At 57.5% G+C, this 6,000-nt stretch overlaps 1 pseudogene; it reads right to left on the bottom strand.

Annotated features, from left to right (window-relative positions):
* Positions 1-3,631: 3,631 nt before the first annotated feature.
* Positions 3,632-4,984, bottom strand: LOC111523677 (annotated as a pseudogene).
* Between the last annotated feature and the right edge of the window lie 1,016 nt (positions 4,985-6,000).

Below are 6,000 nucleotides of genomic sequence, written 5' to 3' on the forward strand. Positions count from 1 at the left end.
CAGGCCTGGGGGAGTCGGAGCCACTCAGCTCCTCGAGTCCCCCAGAGGGGCCCAGAGCGGTGACCCCAACAGCAAGTGAGTGGTGGAGTCAGTGTGAACTCGGTTCAAACTGGAAACAGGTTGCCCTCACGGACAGTATTTGGCTGGAGGAGGACAGCTCCGGCTGGCGTGGCCAGCATGGTGCTCAGGGCGCTGTGGAGCCCAGCAGACAGGAATCATGAGGGCGTCAGAGCCTGGGTGACTGGGCCCAGCCTTGCCACAGGGCCCCCAGATCACCCCCGTGCCCTCCTGGTCCAGCCGCCCAGGGGACTGAGCAACCACTTCCTGTGCCCCCACGGCCTGTCCAGAACCAGGACTGCGCAGCCACCCACACACGGACCGTGTCTCAGAGGCCCGGGACGGTGGCCACAGGGCTGGAGGGATGCTCACTCGTGTGGCTTCAGGGCTCTCGGACCCATGGGGGATACTGAATTAGCAGGTGCACATGCACTCTGGTCGGCCACCCCGTGCCCAGCGTGCAGCCGCGTTCAGCCGAGGGTGTGCCGCAGGCCACGTTCCTGAGCCGTGGCTGCCCCCTGGTGGAAGATGCCCTGGGTCCGGCCTGCCCAGCCTCACACAGCCCCTCCAGGAGTCCTGCGCTGGGCTGCAGGCCCAAGACTCAGAGGTGGCTCTACCCCGGAGGGAGCTCCTCTAAGTGGCCCGGCTCACACCTTCCTCGGGCAGGCACAGGTCTCACTGGTTGGGGGGAACAGTCGTATCAGCCCTTCCTGGGGCCCTTCCTGGGGCAGTGGAAGGTCTGGGGGCCACTCCCAGGCTGCGGGACAGGCTTAGCATTGTGGCCAGAATCCAAGGGGCCCAGAAGCGCCCTGCCCAGGACAGAGAGCCAACATCCTGGAATAGGGCCGGGCATGGTGGCTCACGCCTTTAATCCCACCGCTTTGGGAGCCTGAGGCGGGTGGATCACCTGAGGTCAGAAGTTCGATACCAGCCTGGCCAACATGGCGAAACCCCATCTCTAATAAAAATACATCTTAGCTGGACGTGGCAGCGGGTGCCTGTAATCTCAGCTACTCAGGAGGCTGAGGCAGGAGAATCACTTGAACCCGGGAGGCCGAGGGTACAGTGAACCGAGATCATGCCCCTGCACTGCAGCCTGGGTGACAGAGCGAGAGTCTGTCCCTCCAAAGAAAAAACCCACAAGGGGTTGAGCTGCCACCTCTGTGGGGGTCCAGGAGATGTCAGGCTAGGCGGGGGGAAGTTGAGAGCAGCCCGCCTCCCCCAAGCCCTGCAGGATTGGGCTCAGCCTCTGGGCTCTGCACCGTGTGGGCCTGAGGGGAGTTTTCCATGATTCTGGGCCGAAAATGCTGGATGCCTGGGACAGCGTGGGATATGGGGGGACATACCAGCTTGGATGAGAGCCCTGGGCCCCAGGCATGCACCTGTGTCCTGCTACAAAGACGGGCAACGGGGCAGAAGTGGTCACGAGATGAGACACTGGACGTGTCCAAGTGTGTACGTGGGTGCCTGTGTGCTGCGTACATCAGTGAGGGTGAAATGTATGTTTTCTTCCTGTTCCCCAGGGAGTGGGGGGCCCTGAGGAAATTCGGGTCATGTCGGAGATGAAGAAGCCACACTGTCCCGGACATTCGGGGGGGTCGCGTGTCTGAGACCCCACACAGAAAAGGGCCAGAAGCCGTGGGTGAGGAGGCTACAGCTCCAGGGCTCCTGCCTGTGCCCGCCTGCCTGGAACGCTCAGAAGCATCTCCACCCCTGCAGGGGCCCCTCCCACTGTCCCAGCAGGCACCCTCGTGGGAAGGTGTGGAGAGCTGGCACCTGGAGGGAACTCTTTAGACTTACTTTTTCTTTTCTATTTTATTTATTTATTTATTTATTTATTTATTTATTTATTTATTTATTGGGACGGAGTCTCGCTCTGTCACCCAGGCTGGAGTGCAGTGGCCGGATCTCAGCTCACTGCAAGCTCCGCCTCCCGGGTTTATGCCATTTTCCTGCCTCAGCCTCCCAAGTAGCTGAGACTACAGGCGCCCATCACCACGCATGGCTAGTTTTTTGTATTTTTTTAGTAGAGACGGGGTTTCACCGTGTTAGCCAGGATGGTCTCGATCTCCTGACCTCGTGATCTGCCCATCTCGGCCTCCCAAAGTGCTGGGATTACAGGCTTGAGCCACCGCGCCCGGCCTATTGTTCAAATTAAAATATGTTTGTAGCCAGGCGCGGTGGCTCATGCCTGTAATCCTAGCACTTTGAAAGGCCAAGGAGGGCGGATCCCTTTAGGCCAGGAGCTCGAGACCAGCCTGACCAACATGGCGAAATCCCATCTCTACTAAAAAGACAAAAATTAGCCGGGCATAGTGGTGTATGCCTATAGTCTCAGCTGCTCGGGGGAGAAGCACATGAACCCAGGAGGTGGAGGGAGCTGAGAACTGAGATTGCACCACTGCACTCCAGCCTGGAAGACAGAGCAAGGCTCTGCTAAAAAAAAAAAAAAAAGTGTTTATTCAGGCTGCTCTGCCTATGGATTAGCCATTCTTTGTTTCTTAACTTTCTTAATAAACTTGTTTTCACTTGTTTAAAAAAAAAAATGTGTTTGTGGCCAGGTGTGGTGGCTCACACCTGTAATCCCAGGACTTTGGGAGGCTGAGGCGGGCAGATCACTTGAGGTCAGAAGTTCGAGACCAGCCTGGCCAACATGGTGAAATCTCATCTCTACTAATAATACAAAAATTAGCCGGGTGTGGTGGCAGGCGCCTGTAATCCCAGCTACTCGGGAGGCCGAGGCATGAGAATCACTTGAACCTGGGAGGTGGAGGTTGCAGTGAGCCGAGATCGTGCCACTGCACTCCAGCCTGGGTGACAGAGCGAGACTCCATCTCAACAACAACAACAAAAAAGTGTTCATTTCACAAGAGGGTGTCAGAGTGTGGGGACCACAGCAAGAAGCTACCGTCAAGGGGGTATGGAAAATGACCTCTGACCCCCACGCTGACCCTAAATCCTCCATGCAGAGGACCATGAAGGCAAGACAGAGGGTCACTGAGGGGGTCACCGAACAGGAGGCTTGCTGATGTAAGAGGAGGAGGCTTTGGAGGAAGCCAGTGGCCAGTATGGTGGGAGTCCACACTCAATTCCCTGGGAAAACGCAGCACCAGCCTCAGTGGTCGCTGCTGTACGGGGTCTTCCTGCCTCCATCAGCTACCCCATGACCCTCAGGCTCTCTGCAGCCCAGGCCCGCCAGTGTGCCTCAGTGTGCCTCTCGCACTCTCTTCTGCCCTGCAACCGGGCCCTGCACCCCGCAGCATGTCTGGGCTGGATCGCTGGGACCCAGGGGCTCCCTGTGGGCCAGAAGCCTCCAGGACTCCAGAAAATGTCTGTTTCTGGATCCTCTCGGCAGAATGACTCAAGGCTCTGTCATGCTGGAGCTTTTTTTTTGGCGGTGGGCTTGCTCTGTCGCCCAGGCTGGAGTGCAGTGGCCAGATCTCAGCTCACTGCAAGCTCCGCCTCCCGGGTTCCCGCCATTCTCCTGCCTCAGCCTCCCGAGTAGCTGGGACTACAGGCACCTGCCACCTCGCCTGACTAGTTTTTTTTGTATTTTTTTAGTAGAGATGGGGTTTCACCATGTTAGCCAGGATGGTCTCGATCTCCTGACCTCGTGATCTGCCCGCCTCGGCCTCCCAAAGTGCTGGGATTACAGGCTTGAGCCACCGCGCCCAGCCGAGGCTCTGTCTTACTGGACCCAGCGGCTAGGCAATGTTTCAGGCTAGGCTGCGTGGGACAGATCCACCAGGCGGGGATGCTGGAGCCAGAGCATTGGCGGTGGGCACTGGGACCATTCCAGTTTCCCACAGGGGCGTCAGGATGTGAGGCCCGGGGCTGTAGCACTCACCACCCCACGGGGTCGATCTTGTACCAGAACTTTTTCTGTTCCATCATGTCCTCGCGCTCTGTCCCTTGGTGGGGGGGATTCCTGGGTTAAAATGTTAGAAATGGTATCTCCAAGGTGCTCGGGACGTCAAAGCCCCACAGGCCCCAGCTGGAGCAGGGAGGTCCCTGGACATCTCATGCTCACGGCAGGTAAGGAACAGGAAGCCCGACATGGGCACACCCCAGGCTCCCTGGACACAACCCCAGCTCTGAGCCCTGAGGGACAGGCCGTGGCTCTGTCATTCACAGACACAGTTCAGGCACCGCCCTGTTGGCTGCCAGGGGTGGAACCACTTCCCGGGGCTGCAGCGGGTTAATGCCAAGAGAGGTTTTTCCTCAGAGCCTGGGTTTTTCCTCTCTCCTCCCCTCTGCCAATCTGGCCAGCGCTCCGAGAGTCGCGCGAGGCTCCCGTCCCCCAGACTGCGGCTGGCGTTCAGCTGTGTGTCCTTTTTTCCAACTCTCCGCTTTTCCCTGGCCACGGCCTGAGGTCTGAGGCAGCCGTGAGGCCCGGCCTGTGCTCTCCTTTCCAGCCCTGCTGCTGGCTCTTCTAGAGGCTGGGCTGGGACCCTAGAGACCTGGGGCTGGCTCGGACCCACCCGGGCTGTGCAGAGACGGACAGGGGCAAGGCCAGGGACAGATGCCAAAACGGCCAGCAATGCTCCCACGAAGTGCCCTTGAGAGGTCTGGGCAAAGCCAGGGCTGGGTTCCTGCTGATTGTGGGTCCTCTCCGGGTCACCGCAGCCTGGGTCTCCCTTTCCCCATCTGGAAATGAGACAGATCATCATGACAGTTCCTTCTGGCTCAGCCCATGACTTCAAAGAGCCGTCCATTAAACCCTGGCGTGCCCATCAACACGCCTTTTCTCACATGCGCTGTCCTTCCCCACAAAGTCCTGTTTCCAGCCTCAGGCCACTTTCTCCTTAAAGGGTGACACCCGTGGACAGGTACCCAGGGAGCCTGGCGTGCAGGCTGAGGCAGGGATGAAAGGGGCCCATAGGGGCCTGGCATGGTGGCTCACGCTTATAATCCTAGCACTTCGGGAGGCCGAGGCAGGCAGATCACGAGGTCAGGAGTTTGAGACCGGCCTGGCCAACATGGGAAAACCCCGTCTCTACTAAAAATACAAAAAATTAGCCAGATGTGATGGCGCACACCTGTAACCCCAGATATTTGGGAGGCTGAAGCAGCAGAATCACTTGAACCCGGGAGGCATAGGTTGCAGTGAGCCTGCGCGACACAGTGAGATTCCACCTCGAAAAGGAAAAAGAAAGGGGCCCGTAGGAACGGGGTAACTGAAGGAACCGTAGCCCAGGCCTCTCACCAAGAGACAAGCACCCTTTTCTCAAATGTCCTGGGGGGCGGGGTCGGCTGGAGGAGAAATATCCCACGGGAGCTGATTTCTGAAGACACAAAACATCCACCCAGAGCCAGGCCTGAGACAGGGTGTGCTAAGCCCTCCACAACCTCCCAGGACAAAGGTGACCCTGCCCACCCTGCGTCCACTCACCAGGACGCCCTGCCTGGTCCCCTTCCCAAAGCACCACTGGGGGGCTCTGGACTCCGGGAGAAGCTTCTGGAATGTCTGAGAACCAAACCAGTTTTCAATCAAACCTTTTAGAAGCCCAGACCACGTTCAAAGCCGGCCCCTTTTGAAACCCGACACGTCGAAATCCACTTTGCGAATCTGTGCCCCAACATTTTGAAACCAAAATTTTCTAGAAACCTACTGGAAGGAAGACACGCGGGAAGAAAACCAATCGGAACGGCAAAAACCGTTTCATCCGGATTGGTTTTTAAGTCCCATTTTTTTTTTTTTTTTTTTTTTTTTTTTTTTTTGCAAACTGCTTTGAAATAAAAGCAGCTGCATCAAAGCCAGAGTTCCCACTATAATTTTCCTGGGCAGAACCTCAGATGATTGAATCAGGTTCGCAGAACTTGCTTGCTCTACGAGGACACGCCAATTGTGAAGGAGCCCGGGGGGAGTGGGGGTTTCTGCTTTGCAGACTCCCGCAGACTCTCCACCCAGCCATCTCCCAACGCCGTCGTCCTGAGAGACTC

This window comes from Piliocolobus tephrosceles, chromosome 8 (genome assembly GCF_002776525.5).
Source record: "Piliocolobus tephrosceles isolate RC106 chromosome 8, ASM277652v3, whole genome shotgun sequence".
NCBI lineage: Eukaryota > Metazoa > Chordata > Mammalia > Primates > Cercopithecidae > Piliocolobus > Piliocolobus tephrosceles.